Genomic DNA, 16,813 nt, shown 5'->3' with positions numbered 1-16,813 from the left:
CTCCGCCCGCAAAAACTCTTGACAAGTTACCTAGTAGGAGGGTGGAACGCCGCCGGGCCAATTAGGAGAGCGGGGACGCCGTGCGTAACTCTGACGTCAGGTAGACGGACAGCAAACCTATAGATGCAGACGCTGAGCACTGTCCCGGCTGAGCTCTGCAGAGGTGTGTGTGCAGGTACCAAGTTATGTGCTGTCTTCAGATAGCAGGGATATTATTAGAACGGAATCACCAGCCACTACAAGTTGTCGGTCAGAAGATGTGATACATATCAATCAATCAATCAATCAATCAATCAATCAATCAATCAATCAACCAATCTATCTATCTATCTATCTATCTATCTATCTATCTATCTATCTATCTATCTATCTATCTCACCTTCAAATACTGAGCATGCCTATACATCACATGACATTGCATGCAGTGTTGTGGTGCATTGTGCAAAGTTTGCTAAACAAAAGAACAATTCCTCAAAACGCCCACCCATAAACAGAGCACCCCCGGGTGTCACTGATCAGTTTCGTGGCAGGTTCACGGATCTATTGTGTCTGTCAGGGTTTCTGCTAGACACACAGCAAATATCTGTCGTCCTGGACGCCTGGATCACCTAATCCTTCACACACACCTGCCCCCTCATTGAGTCACCCCCCCCCCCCCCCCCCCCCCCCCCCCCCCCTCCTCCTCCAACAGCACCCCTTTTTGAGTTGTCCATCAGCCGCTTGTCATGAATAGTGAGTGCCGATAAGTGGGATGAAACTCAGCCTGAGATAGTCCAGGAAATGCATCCATCTCACAGGTTTGTAGAGTGTCACAGATTTACACAAAGGGACAATTAGCTCGTTGGAGCCTCGCTGTGAAGCTGGTTTTGGTCAGCAGAAGGCAGGCTACATGTCCAGGAGAGACCCCTGAGCAGCGAGACAAGGAGGTTTCAGCTTTTTAACAACAATGCCGCACACACAGGTCAAACCTAAACTTTAGAGTACTAGCTGGATGGTAGTTTTTTGCATGTGAGTCCAGATTTGTCCTTATCTCACAAGCTTCAGCATAACAGCGGGTTGTAGCTGATACAGTCCCAGCTGAACCCTCGCCCCTTTTCTGTTGCCGATAGCAAAGCAACATCCTAGTAGTTAATATCTTTTCTTGGGTTGGTTCTGTGGAGATATAAGTTCGAGTGTGAATCAAAATGTGACCTTTACAGGTCTAATGGATGTCCATGTGCGGCTTAGGGCTTGTAATTCAGCATGACTGTTCAGGTTAAGTCACTGCATGCCGACAATTACAACGAGGCGCACGCAGAGTGCCAGATTACAGTGCGCCAACCTACAATTCTGAATGAAGTATGTTGCTCTAAAACACTCATTACGGAGCACACAATACAGTCACTTTATCCCCTTCACTGACAGAACGGAGTTCATTTAGCTGAGGCCTGTGTATCTGCGCCCAGTTTAACTTGGTGGGTGTCCTGTGTTGTTGTGTGCAGCGGACCCCTCCCTACAGACACCCCCCCCTACACACACACACACACACACACCACACACACCACAGGGATAATAAGCTCTAGTTACACAGCATTGCCAAGTATACACATAGTTGAAACCTGTATATATATCCTGACTTCTGCATCTAAACCCCTCTCTAAAGCTGGCTTCAAGGGCATTTCTGCTGGCAGTCACGGGGGCCACGCGGTGACCCCAGTCTCCTGTCTTCTTCTGTCTATTCATTTATCGTCTTCCTCACAGAAAAAAAAGAACCTTTTGAATGTTTGACCTGAATTAATTTCAAAATATAGGTTTGATTGGCAAGAAGTTAGTAGAATGTGCCCCTCACCCACCCAGTACACACACACACACACACACACACACACACACACACACACACACACACTCACACCTAGAATGCCTATACACATGAATGTACATCCTTCAACTTCACATTCTTGCCTGTCTGTGTGAGCTGTGTGTAATGTGTGTGTTCATGCATGCATGTGTGAAATTGCTCAGCAATGTGCTGCCATCTGGGCTTCTTGAGCAGTATACATTTGTTTGAATACAAAACATGCGCGTGTAGGTGCGAGCGGTCGGGATTACACACACACACACACACACACACACACACACATGGGCATGATGACCTTCAAATGTCACCTGAAGGACTGGAGGGGTCAAATCACTGGTTGTTGTCCATCATGAAGACATGACTCACTGGACTTCCTGCTCACAGTGATGTCACACCTTTCTACAAGTCTACAAGCACCAGTTTGAAAATGTCATCGCGTCTTCCTTCTGTATGAAGGCAGGCTTTTCCCATGAGTGTGCCTACTCGGGAGAGCTATGATCAATTTTGCCTTGGGACTCAAGGCAACAATGAATGTGCCAGTATGTATGTGTATGTGTAAGTATGTGTGTATCCAAAGCATTAAAACACATCAGTGATACTGTTGCAGTGGGTGATATGCTCCTCCATGTCACCACTTTGACTCAATTGCACACTGTCCTGCTCCAAATGTAAACTAGTCCACAACAAATGTACTATTTCCTCCTGTTTGTGTCCCATTTGTTCCAAAGTACACCGACCAGCTGATTTAGACCTGTCATTAAGGGTTTATGTTGCAAGGCGTAATCAGTGGGCTTGGACCTGAGAGCCACAGACACGGGAGGGACGTTTGAAAGTACAGAGAGACGGACTAACACAATGATGGTTTTGGTCTTTTCACGAGATTTGTCGGCAAAACACAACACCAGATTTACCCTTTAGCTGTTTGCTGTGAGGTTATACTGGAGGAAGATCCAGCTGCTAAACAGCTCAGTGGATATTTAAAGATAAATATTGTTTTTACACTGAAGACAAACACAATTCATTCATCACTGGAGTTCCTACAAAATACATTTGACAAAAAAACAAGTATCCTATTATAATTGCATTTTTTTTCTCAAGTGCCTATATGAGAAAATAATATTGATTAGAAGTCATTTGATGTGTAGTACAGATGGATCGCCAGTCAACCTTCCTTCTCCCCGGTAACCGCATTCCCATTGGCAGGCAAAACTATGTACTGATAGAGAGGTTCATAGGGAGCCAATGTAAATGTTGATGGTGTGATTATTCTACACCAATTACAGTGTGCAATCAATATTTACTTCATAATTATTCACTGAAGCAGAAAACTTGTCTACTGTCAGTTAAAAACAGAAGTCAACTCAAACCATTTGTCACACCAAAAGACAGTGGTGCAGGTGGATTCTAGCTGTAGGAAGGGACAGACAGACAGACAGACAGACAGAATATTTTGGCCAGTGTTTGGATATTATGTGCAGAGGTGAATTTAATCACTTGACAAGTCTCCCATGTCAGCCAACTGGCTGCTACGGTTGCCAAGGAAGCCTCCAAGACAGTTGGAGTGGCATCACAATTACATTTATGTATCCATTGGCTGTTACTTAGCTCAGAGTGGCAGGTTGGTGGAGTGCTACAATAGCTGCAAGAAAAAAAGTATTTTTCTGCGTCTTTCACGCTGAACAAAGAACCCACTAACACCAGCTTACATCTGGCTTTTGTCTACAGTGGAAAAGAGTACAATCTGCATTTATTCCCTGGACAAATGACGCTGCAGCAGTCACAGGCGTTTATTGGCTCCAGCTGTGATAACACAACACCCTGGAAGCCGTTCAAATGCTTTGCCCCTTGTCCGGTGCAGTGCGATAATGCATGCACATTTCAGTTAAGAACACCGGCATGTTTCCATCCGCAGCGCTTGAACATGGTTCAGTCCAAGTTGTAATCGAAAGAGACTGGCAAAAAATAACCCTGACTCCAAAAGGGCAAACTCACCAACTGGCAAGACAATTGCCTATTTTAAGCAGGTTTACCTGCATTAAAAAAACGTGCACATACACACTAATTTTGGAGTAAAAACAGTATCTCAGTCACAGTAGCAGCCTACCTGCTGCCCAAACACGACGAGACAAGCTCTGATAATTGCTGAGAACCTAGCTGCTGCTGTATACTTGTCGTGATCCAGAATTGGTCATAATTTGCACGACTACAATGCTCATTTCCTGTGTTTATGTGATGGCACTAATGTGAAGGTAACCATCAGGCTGGAATCACAGAGGCAGGGTTTGTGGAGCAGCCGGTGAGCTAAAGCCTACCATCTTCCTAATGATACGGCCACGTCTGACAGCGACCACACCCAGACAACTGCTGCCTTTTGTCGTCTTGTGTACACAATAAACATGTAGGCTATACTGCGTGAGGGTGTGTGGAGGAGGGTGGACTCAAGGTGAAAGTGAATCTTCCTGTTTGAGGCCTGCGCAGGTCGCATGCCTCCATTTACACACAAGACTGTTTAGATATCTGATAAGCTCCGACCCGATCTCATCTCAGTGGCTTAATAACTTTATAAGCTGGGTGATTTTGCACGCTTCAGCCCATCTAGCGCGATTCCTGCGATATCCCCCGAAAGACATTCTGGAAAATGAGTTGCTAATGTCAACATGCTAGCATACGCACAATGACAACGCTAGCATACTGATCTGTAGCCTGTATATTGTTTACTATGTACACATCTTTGTTTAGTGTGTTAGCGTGCTGGCATTTAGCAACAAACACAAAGTACAGTTGTGGCTAATCGAAATGTCAGCAACAACTCATTACTAGTACAGTACGGCCTGAAACACACACAAGGGAAGAAGATGTAAAGTCAGTATAATAAGGACAATCTGTAACATCAGCCCTATTCAGTTCTCTATTATGATAAATATTGTGATATTATGGGGTAGCCTACAGTTGGTGCAACCGTTTGGTGAAAGATGAGGTAATAAAAAGTTTGTAAATTTCTTGCTTTTGATTTAAAAACTCGAGGTTAATTGAGATAAAGTTGCGTTTCGTTACACGTCACCTCACCACGAGTTAAGATCCTATAACTCACGTATGCAGGTTGAAATAAGTCAGTGTTAACTTTGGTTTCACACAGATGGAACATGAACAGTGGTCTGCTCAGTGAAAGTCTTGTGTTTTACCCATCTTTTCCCTGACTTCCTCCCTTCATGGACTTCTGCGTTACTTGCAGTACATCACCTGACTTGCTCTGAGCATCTATTATTGCCACTGACGTCTTTTACTCAGGAGTTAGTTGAAAGCTTGGCGCATCCCATACAGATGCTAAAGGGTACCTTGTGGGTGTGTATTAAAATGTATAAATAGCCCAGAGAGTGCACAGGACATGTAAAGCAGAGGCTTGCAGGCTGGTTGTGTTGAGCACTGATAGGCAGACGCAGCCCAGAAGGCTTTGTGATGGCCTGTAGCACAGGCATGAATTAATGACATAACTCCTCTTAATTTAGGTGCTGCGGATTAGGATGAGGATGATTATTTGGTTTCATTCCAACAGAGAAATTCTGCAGGTCTTTATTATTATTATTATTATTATTATTATTATTATTATTATTATTATTTCCCAAATATTCTACATGAAATATTGGAAACTTGACCACCTCCTTTACAATGTCAAATAGGTGCGTTTGAACACAACGTAACATTAGGTTGTAAAACTCACTGATGTGCCTGGGAGGGTCACAGAGGTTAATTACTAATTAATTCAAGAGGTGTGGGTTATAACTTTCTATTTCCCGTTGGCTTCCTTTCAGTTTCGCAGATGAATGAACGAGCTGAGCCTGATCACTGGCGCTCCAGCAACACATTCTACCACTGTCCCTACATTGCTTTCACATTTCACAGTGTATTTAAAATGTATTTATTATTGAAGAAATAGTGAGTGAGACAATATCAGTCTCATGTCTGTATCTTAATGCTGTGGTCAAGTCATATTGGTGTAACCATAATTACCATTTTCTCACACATTTCTCACACATACATTCATATGCTGATGGTGGTGGCGGCCATTTAAGGTGTCAACCAGCACATCAGGAGCAGTTTGGGGTTCAGTATCTTGCCCAAGGACGCTTCAACATGCAGACCAGGGGAATCAAACCAGCAACATTCTGATAACAAGACGCTGGCTCTACCCCTGAGCCTCAACCACCTTCTGATTTGTGATTTTACTTCATGTACAAGCACAGTAGATAGCTATAATTGAGAATATAGACAGAATCCAACAGGATCACGTTTCAGACAGGAATCTGTGTCCACAGACAAAACTCCTGACCTTGACCATATCGTGCACCCTAGCGGACTGTACCGTGCTGTTGTTTATAGGTGAAACACTGACAAGAGTGACATAGTATGTCTTGTTGTGGGTGCATGGCGTTTGCGCAAGCGTGTAGAGCGGAAGGATGGAGCTGGATTCTCTGGCTGTGGTTTGTTTTCAGCCAACATAGAGTAAACTAAAGAAAGAGTTGGACCCATGCAGCATCAGTCTGATATTGATTTCTGGATGTTCCTTATCATCAACAAGTCCCAAGAAAACTCCAAAACCAATAAGGTGTGAGTCTGTATCTTAATGCGTCAATAAGAGTTGAGCTCTGCTGGCAGATAACCCTGCCGATCCTGCAAGAACCAACTGTCGCCTGTTCTTGTACCAAAACAAACATGATGGCCACCAGCAGCTTGTGAAATATGCGCTGACATTTGTGCTGAAAAGGTCAAGAAGGATGAAAAAACAGAGCAGTTTGGTGTGATCCTGCATGGAGAGGCGTTTAGGACCGTTGAGGCTAACCTACGGAGGGAACTTTGTAAAAGGAAGCTAACTTAATGTGAAAAATATGTGTTAAAAGATCTTAATGAGAAAGACAGACAGTGACTGGATTGGAAGACTCAAGATTAGATGCTCTACAAATCAGACAGCTTTGGATTTTATCTGTCAAGGCCAATCTGACCCAGACTGGAACACACACAAACCAACTCCGGCCCATCCGTTGTCGTGCCCAAAACACATTCTTAATCGGAAATGATTATACAGTCGATGTGCGTCCCTGCCTTTTACATGCTTTATAGTTTAAAAGGTAAACAGAGAATTCAACTTAATTTGAATCAGTATGCGTGTTATTGAGGGGTTAGTGAGGCCCATCTGTGTGTGCATGCCGAAGATGGACTCCAGAGGTTTGCCAGAGTAAAAACTGTTAATGAGACCTATATTTGTTTCTTCTTGTGTGAGTTCAGATTGAGGGTAAAGGGTACACATTACCCAAACAGTAGTAACACAGTAATATTTTCAGATAAACACAGGCCATTGATAGTCTCTCTCTCTCTCTCTTTCTCTCTCTCTCTCTCCTCTCTTTAACTGTGCCAGACGTGGTGTTTGAAGTCCTTTTGTCAGTCGCAATCCAAGGCCACACCATAATGCCCCAGAGGTCAATAATTGACAAGGGATCATTATGGAAAGTTTAAATGTCCTCTCTCAAAGGCGCTGGTTAATGTGTAAGAGTTGTGAAAATAATCCGTGGTCACATTTAACCTGTTCAACCTGAAGCCTAACGTCCGGAACCTCACACTTTCACAAGAGAAGCGAACGGAGAGAAGACGAGCAGTTCTACTTTTGCAAACAATGAAATACGAGACAGGATCGTTTCAAGTTAAACTAGTCATAACGGAGGTTAAAATCCAACCCTGATCTTGGTGGTTAGTGTAAAAAAATCACCGTGCTTCATTGATTTTTACACTCCATTGAAGCTCGAGTCAACAGTGTCCAAATGTTCATTGTGTGCCTGAAATTCAGTAAGACTTCTTCTTCATCAGCATAAAGAAACGCATCCTCTGTTCCTCTTCGTTCTAGCGCACAATCCCAGGGGCCTGCCACTCATACACCTACATGAAGCATCCCAGTATCTGTCATTAAAAGACCGACCATATTGTTGCACCGTCCTCTGAACTGTAGGGAGCTATAGCTTTCTTAAGAAGTAAATCTGAGTGTTGAGCACAAGCGGCATACCCAACCTGGACGAGCGCGCTGAGAAAAGCCTAAGCGAATGAAAATTCAAGGAGGAAAAAGTTTCTGTACCAAGCCAGCGGTCAGACTGATGTCTCTGAACAAAAGGCGAAAAAGCATCTGAAGAGGATTGTGCAACCATCTACTCAGCCACGATGAGGTTCACTTTGCTGCAGACGCAGTGAGGATCGGCAGGGTTTATGAGCACACACTGTCCGAACAGTTTTGGAATCAAACACGGGTTTCGCTATCCAGTGGCACAGCTGTAATCCAGCCTGCACACTAAACACGAGCGCACTGAATAGATACATGAACACATTTTAGACTCTTGGAGATGATCAGAGAAAACACTGTAGCCCCAAAAGCACAGACGGTGTGAGCACGTTTCTCTCTGTGTTACTGATTTGCCTGCGTTTGTGTCGCTCTGTTGCCGACACGCAGGTGAATGTTTTTTTTTTTTTTCTTTGCAGGACTTTGTCACCCTACCCCACCCTGAAGGCAGGATATGATGTCACGACAGGAGTGAAGGTGGGAACTAGATAGGGCTGCTTACATTTCATCAGATCCTTCACTGTCATCAATATGCGTTCTTGAGAATAAATTGGACGTAAAGTAGTAATCGCCCTGAAGAGAGAACGTTACAGTGAGAGGCAGAGTGTGTGCAGGGTGGAATGTGGAGGTGTGTTTTCCCGCGTGATAAACATTCAAATAAAAGGGCAAACCAAACTAAATGAAGCCAGGATTTGTGTTCTATACAGTACACACAGTAGGCTGGTAATCCGCCCACAGCGTCTGCGTCTTCCATACGGCCCACAGCAGAATAGAATACGGCCAGCTGCTGGTGTCCGCCGTGTAACGAACACCCTCCCTATTAAACTTTCATTGTTTTTCCCTCTTGTTTGGAGCTGTCACCGAGCTCCAAACCTGTTCCATGCAGATCACACATCCTGACCGGGCCACTCCTGATGCTGTGGTGAAACATACGCTCTTGCGAAACTTTGCGCTAGTTACAAATTAATCCACATCTCACTCATATTTAGCTGCCGCTTACCCCAGTACAAAGTTTACCACTCATTCCTTCCAATAATTCATGTGATGGTTAATATTTGAGCCAGGAAGATAACCTGATCTACGGAATCAGACTACGTCTCTTTGAACTAGGAGCAATTTAGCTTCACGCTATAGAGGTTATGAAACCCGTCTATTTAAGGTAAAGGCCCAGTGCTCGGTCTCAGTTCGGACTTGTTTCAAAGAGAAAGGTTCTGCTTTTTTTTGAAAACGTGCTTGTTTGCAGTTTTCACCCAAAGTCAGATGACTGTGGTTTCAGCAGCACTTAGTGTCGGAGCTGTCTGTTGACCAACGACAGCGTCTCAACAATGTTGTTCTCTTTCTGTTGTTGCCAGGTTTTGAGCTCTGTCTGCAACTTTAAAGCTCTTCCTGAACCTTAACCTTTGAATGCTTTCTGCCTGTGCACAGTTTGAGCTAGGTTTTCAGTTATTTTAATTATATCAAGATTCCGCAGGAAGACTGCAGTGGCAAAGTCCAGACCTCTTTTCTTCCACAAAAAAAACTCTCTCTGGGAATTTGGCATGTTTTCAATGGCTATCATATTTTTTTTTTGTGTTATTTAGCCTAGTTCCAGGGAGATTACTGTAAATAAATAGGCTACCCCAAATAAGTCCGATGACTCTTTTTAAAAGCGTGTTACCCAATCAGTAGAAATGTCCATTAATGGTAAATGGGGTGAGGACAACACGTTCTCACTCCCAGCTCGTCACATAAGGCAGCTTGGTCAGCGGCCTTGTTTTTGAATAGTAAATGCACAGTGATACTGCAAATATGCTAACAATGATAAAACAAAGACTATTTTCAAGCACTAGTTTATGCAACAGTGTGGGACATTAACCTCTCCAGTGACTGGGGGAGCGGTGACACATCTATACAGGCGGTGTATGCAAACTGAGAGGTAAAGGTAATGCTATATGTTTAAAAAACGTGTTCGGGACAGTTATACTGCTATTCACAGATCATTTTTTGTTCTATTTTGGTTTTTGGTTTTAATTAAGTTTCCTGTTTATGATTTTTTTGTTCCATGTTAAAGCCTGAAGGAAATTTGTGAAAAAGAAAAAAAAATAAAAAATAAAAAAATCCCCATTTCATTGACTGGGGACCGTGGGTGGGTTATGGAGCCCTAACCTTGACTTCACAACATTGATTGGGGGTGTTTCCTCTCTGCCTCACACAGGTAATAAAGAGTAATCCCAGTCCTCAGTCTGTCTGCAGGAGGCCTACAGTGCTGTGGGACCGCATATTAACACCTGCTGAAAGGTAGACCAGAACAACTGACTGAACATGAGAGACAAAGGAAACACTGTGTGTCCAAGTGCAGCCATGATGTCCTTCAAGCACAAGGTGAGTGTAGCACAACACACCCTCTCACAGCTGACCTGATCCGCAGTCATATAAAACACACAACCATTAACAGACTAACTGCAGGGATGATAAGGGGATATTAAGCTGTAAATCAGAGAGTCCTCCAGCACTCATTTACATACAATCCTGAGCGCAATATAGTTTCTTACTATGACAAACATGGTGAAATGTTTTACAGTGAGGCAAGCACAACCTAAGTTTTCGTGGCATCCATCTGAAATAACCTGCATCAAATGCCACTTAATGGAATCCGACAGTGATATGAAGTGCATGAGGGCTTTATGATGGGCTGAACCTGTGTTTTGATCGATCCGACGGCTGTGCCTCCTCCCCCCGGCTCCTCAACCCCCACACTGCTGAACTGACCCTGCAAACCATCCTCCGCTCCAAGCCCAGCCCATCACCTCCACAGCCGGAAAAATGAAAATGAAAAGGGAGAAGTGGAAGGCAGCAGATCATACACCTCAAATACTTTTTTTTTTTACCATATACCTTGAATTTCTCCTCTGCTTTCATGACCATATATCTCTAATCGGGAGGGAATGCAATGCTATGACTGTAACTATAGGCTTTACTACCTGCGGAGGCTCAGGCGTAATGTCTGCAACCAGTCTGAGGTGGCATCGAGTGCCATCTTTTATATTGTCGTGGTTGGAGCTGAAGAACGAGCCATTGCTAACAAGCTCTGAAAGAAAGTCAGAAAGGCTGATCAATGATTAAAGGAGCACTTGAGCTGGACTCTCTGCAGGCAGTCACAGGGAAGAGGGCGCCAGGTTGGACATGCTGAACCATCAGCGAGGTTCTAACTGGACTTGGTACTCGCGCTATATCTAGCTCCGTGTTTACCCAACAGAGGAGTTGTAGATGAATCGGAGTAGTAGTAGGCGTCGTCGGCTCCTGTGACGACAACAGGCTGATTGTTACGGATCACCAGTCAGTTGCACACAACGTCAACAAAGTCTGTTTTTAGAGGAAAGCAGTCTCCCTCCTGCCTGCCCTTCACCTGTCTCCTCCCACCCGCCTCCTGGAGAAAATGTCCGCCCGTAGTTGGATCAGTCATCGGACGTGCAATACAATGATTTAGTATTCTCTACTCCTAAACCTTATGGTGACTCACAGGAGACAGACTATTATAAAATAATGGTCAATTGAAGCAGCAGAGGCTGTGATTTTCTCTTTTGGTGCCCGGTACGGGTTAAACAGAGTCTGAATGAGCGAGGCTCTGGTGTCATTATGCCAGTTGGGTCATGACAACAAACTTCGGGCTTGTGATAACACATGAGCTCACTTTACACACTGTTTACTTTAGACCAGGACATTAAAAAAAACAAAACATCCCCCCAACAACATAAATTATAGCTTGTAATTACAGTTTGTCAGACGTGATCCAAGTCCCTGGAAGCCACATTATTTTTGAGATGCTTTTATTTACACCCTCTTTAAGCTGAAATCTTCACTGCAGCTGCTGAGAGACGAGTGTTAGCACGGACCTTGCTGTGGATTACACCGTACAAGTTGTATGGAACCATTTTATGTTTTTCTCTGCTGCAACGCTGATTAGCTGTGATGCTCCAGAGATGTTATGTGGACTACAAAACCACATCAGTGTGGGGGGAGTAGATTATAGATAGTAGAGAACTGACCCCACTGACCTCAACGCAGTCAGGTGTGCAGATTTTTAATTTGGGGAGGAAAGAAGCTCTGGTATTCAATCCATACTCAATGTATACAGACGTATCCAAATCTGTATCATAGAGAAAAAGTTGGAATACTTCATGAATAATAGAGAGGTGACCACGCAGCATGTTTACATACACAGCAATTATACTCAATGAAGGAAAGTAAGTGAGTACATGTATTCACCGCACAACTTCAAGGTACCGCTACTTTACTAAATGATATTCATTTCACTACCTTTGAAGCCTGGCAGCTTTAGTTATGAGTTACTCCTCAGACTCAAAGTCCAGTTCAGTCCAGTTTATTTTGATAAACTGAATTTTTTTATGGGTTGGGAAAATTCTCCTGCAACTTAAGATCAATACATTTTAAACTAGCTGAACTCTTTAAAACCCTCTTGCACGAGCTTACTGAGCTTAGCTGACTTTATGGAATATGATGCATTGCCTTAGATGAGACTACCCAACAGTACATATAGTAGTTTAACTGAGCTCAACCTTAAACATCTACAGCAGGAAAACACATTTTACTGAACTGTGAGTATTTTTACCTTTAACACTTGAAGTACATTTGAATCATATTACTTGAATACGTTTTTGACTTGTAGTGGGTCATTTTCTCAGGGGGTATTAATACTCTTGCTTAAGTAAAGGATCAGAAAACCTTTCACACCACTGCATGTACAGCCAATGTGTGTCTTCAGGGCTAAGCTCGCATCAAGCATGCTACGGTCTGTCCATGTTTCATGTGTGCATGAGGGAAGAGGAAAGTTCCCAGCGCGCTCTGACTAATCTGCTGTGACTGAATGTTTGTGGTGAGGCTTTTGAAACCAAGCTCATAATGTTTCTCCATCGCGCTGCAGTAAACCTTCGGCTTTTATCTCCGGCGAGGCCATGTGGTCCTTCGACGTCATTTATCTGGAGACCACAGACAGGCAGACAATAGGAGTGTTTCCTAAGCATCTCATAATGTAATCTTCTAAAAACAGGGAGCCACAGCGCTGAAAGGTTCCTGTGTGACATGAAACGATACAGCAAAGACACGTCCAAGAAGGGGTGGAGGAAGCGTTAGTTATTTTTGTTCAATATTGCAGGAAATGAATACGGGCAGAAACAAAAATGCCCAAAGCAAATACAGAGTGTATTGCCTGTAGCATGTAGAGTATTTGGATCAGAGGTTTACCTTGAGAAGCAGTACTGAGTCAGGGACCGTGCATATCATTTTGAGGGTGTTGCAGTTTTTCTCTCAGTCATGGTGAGAGTCCAAAGAAAGTAGTTAGAATGGTGTGAAACAGAGGGTTCAGCCCCCGCTAAGCGTCTGAACTTGAGACATTCAACACGATCCATCCCTTCCTATCCATTTTTCCTATATTTGTATCTCTTACAGACAGTGGTGGTGGCAGTGTGCTACAAAGCTGCACTCCGTTTGGGTTCAGCTCAGTTCCTGACACACAAGAATGATTATTTCAAAGGTTTCGAACAAATAAAACCAACCAATAATGTCCTGTTATTACAGCTACACAGTAGATTACTGGTTGGTCGGAGAGAATCGTCACTTGCAGCCTCAGCCGTCTTGTGGTAGATTCATTTTTCCAACTTTGGACAGTTGGGCTAGCTGTTCCACCCTGCATTGAGTCTATATGCTAAGCTAGGCTTATCATGTCCTAAACTCCATACTATTTAAAAAGCAATGGTGCATTTTTGAAGGCTGGTCCTGAAGTTAGCGTCGCAGTGGTTCCCTTTGACAAAAAAGCCTACGAGACATTTGAATTGGAACCTGAATTGCTGCAGAAAATAATCTCTGTGACAAACACAAGTTCATGATACTTATACGTTATGTTCAGCAAGACAATCCTCTCAGATGAACACCACTTTCGAAGCATGATTTAAACGTCACCCCCGCTAAGCGTCTTATAACACAATTCCTGCACACGTTTTCTGCAAATTAAGCAATAGACAAGTTGTAAAGTCAGAGTTAGAATAGTTTGTTAGCTTATTAGCTCATGGCTCTGTTAGCCACGGGTACATGTCTGTCGGCACAGTTAGCTGTGAGTACTACAGTTTGCCTGGAATGGGAACTGAGGTGATGGGAGGCAGTTGGGCTCAGCTCAGCCACGTTTAGCAGATCCGAGCGAACATGACATCACTTCCAAACCAACCGGCTCCTACTGAAGATGTCTTTAAAAGCTCACAAATGTCTATTTTTGTCATTTTTTGAAAACGGCTTATTCATTTCCTAATATAACTGTCCGCTTCAGCTTTTAATCAAATGCTAATCAAACAGGAGGACTACTTTGTTAGGGACTATTTTCAGCCGAAGATTAGTCCACATTTGGTGTTCTGGTAAGTACAAAGCAGTAGTAGCGAAAAGACATGTCACTCAGTACAACAGTGAGGCTTATTGTGTTTTTAATAGATGTTGGGAAACAATGGAGCTCTGTGTCCCAGAGGAAGAGTATATGACATACTCTGGATACACACAATACTTGCCAGTGGGATCATTCCCTTTAAGGCCCAACAATCTCATATAACTCACTGTTATGTTTGAGTCTTGACATGCATTGCTGTGTAGTTTAATTCAGACAGACTGGAACACACCGAGCTGCAGTGTATAGCAGGATCATATCGAGATTCTGTCACCCGCTGCCAATCAATTCGAAATATAGAACAGAGCACTAAATGTACTGACTTTGTGAATTGTCTGACCATTTCGTGTTGCCAGGAAATGTCTGAATAAGTTCATGAGCGCTTCATCCTCGAACCTGTGTGTCAGCCGTGACATAAACATCCCCTCTGACTCTGCAGGTGCGTGGACTTTGCGCGCTCGTGAACCGATCTGTCCTGCAGAGGAGTCACCTTGTCCCCGCCAGAACATTGCAGCTCTTCCTGTCTTCCTCTTTCCTGCCTCCCTGTCCAGCCCCCTCCTTACTACTACTTCCTCTTTATGTCTGCATGACTACATCCATAGTACTACACCTGCACCGTCTGCTGAACTGGCTCTGCTCCCTTCACATGAGACCGAGGGCCACACTGACCTCTGGAGGTTTGACGTAGAAACAAGAGACATCAGTCGTGTTCCCGTAACTACTTCTCTGTATATTGCAGTCTTCCTCTGCAAGGGCATCCCACGAGAAGAGATTCAGCAGTCTCCTCCCCCCTGTAGATCACCTGAGCAGCAAACCAGGAAATGAGGACTGCCGCAGTTGTGGTGCCCTTCGAATGCTCACCTTCAACTTTAGACTGTCTTTGCCGTGCGCGCGTTCTTTTCATACCGTAAGAAAGCATCAGCCAGGTAGATAGTAATGAGAATCAGGGCACTGGCCGGAAACATTCATGCTTATCTGCAGGCAGTGATATATATACAGCAAAACACAACGCAGAGCAGGGGTGCGATGAGTTAAAGTCATCACTTTCACCCCACAGCTTCTCGTCTCGTGTCTGCTCAAGCAGGAGTCTGAGGACGTACTGCACTGTCATTGCCATCACTGGAGTAGAGCTCCTGCAGCCACACACACACACACACATGCACACACACACACACACACAGACTTTTTACCCACATGCAATGTGTTATGAGTAGCAACAAAACATTTCCATGTACAGGACAGAACACACACGTGTACACAGAAGAAAAAAAAAAAAGACAGGGCGAGAGGGTGTCAGATTGCAGTGGGTGCTCCAGAAGGAGGCTGCGTCCTCCAGATGTCACCGGTGACGGAAAAGTACCGTCACACCCAGCAGAGCCTCACATCCTTCAGTGGGAGAGGGGATTAAACGATTAGCTCGTCCTCACTTTTCCTTTGCGCTCTTCTCTCCCGTTCTTACGGCTGTTCTCCGACTGAGGAAAAAAAAAAACTAAAACTGCTGACTGGGACATTCTTTCAGCTCCTGCTGCACGAGAACAGAATGAGTTCACTGCACTTCACTGTCCCGCATGGAGACATCATGTGTCGTGATGAACTCATTACACTCTTACAGCGTGTTCGCCAGTTTGCACCTGAAACCCAAAGGATGTGCTCTTATCAAACACATCAGCGCTGCTTGCCTCCTCTCAGTCGAACTTTACATTTGTACACACATCTCTTACCAAACACAGGTGACTCTACACTATCAGAATGTGTTGGTGCCAGCTCTTGAAGTAAGTGGCAAGTAAGCTGACCTTGAGTGAAGTTTAACTGTATATGTATCAAAAATACATATGATTAATGTTTACATAGTTTTATACCAATCATAGATTTTCTTTCTGTGTACCTCTTGTACCACAGCTGCAGGAGGGAAAAACACAAGATGAAGAGCCATAAGTGAATTTTTCCGAAGAGTATTGGATCATTTCAGCGAAGATCACAAACAGAATCTGCAACAATAGTGGAACAACTCCCACTAAAAATAGACTTCCTTCTATTCCATTATTTAACAGCCACATGGTGTGTAGCGACGACCTCACCCAGGACTCCTCAGCCTCAATATATAAATATATATATATAAGTATATCATTTGTATTATTTGCATTAGTACAGTACAGTAGTTTCAGCATTTAGATTTAGTACTACCACTATGGAGAAGTGGATGATGCCTTCAGTTTGTGATTTATTATGAGGAGCACAGTGCTGTGAATGTGACCTTCCTTCTGGCTTGATGGATGAAGTCTGTTTGTGTGTGTGTGTGTGTGTGTGTGTGTGTGTGTGTGTGTGTGAGAGAGAGAGAGAGGGGAAGAGAGAGGATGTTTCTTGCAGGCCTTTCACACATACATAGACTTACAGTATTAGTGTGACGGCAGCCGACGTGCTGCCCGCAGAGGCGGCGTGTCTGCCACCTAGCGAG

This window comes from Sparus aurata, chromosome 24 (assembly GCF_900880675.1).
Source record: "Sparus aurata chromosome 24, fSpaAur1.1, whole genome shotgun sequence".
Classification (NCBI taxonomy): domain Eukaryota; kingdom Metazoa; phylum Chordata; class Actinopteri; order Spariformes; family Sparidae; genus Sparus; species Sparus aurata.
Note: the sequence above shows the minus strand (reverse complement) of the source record.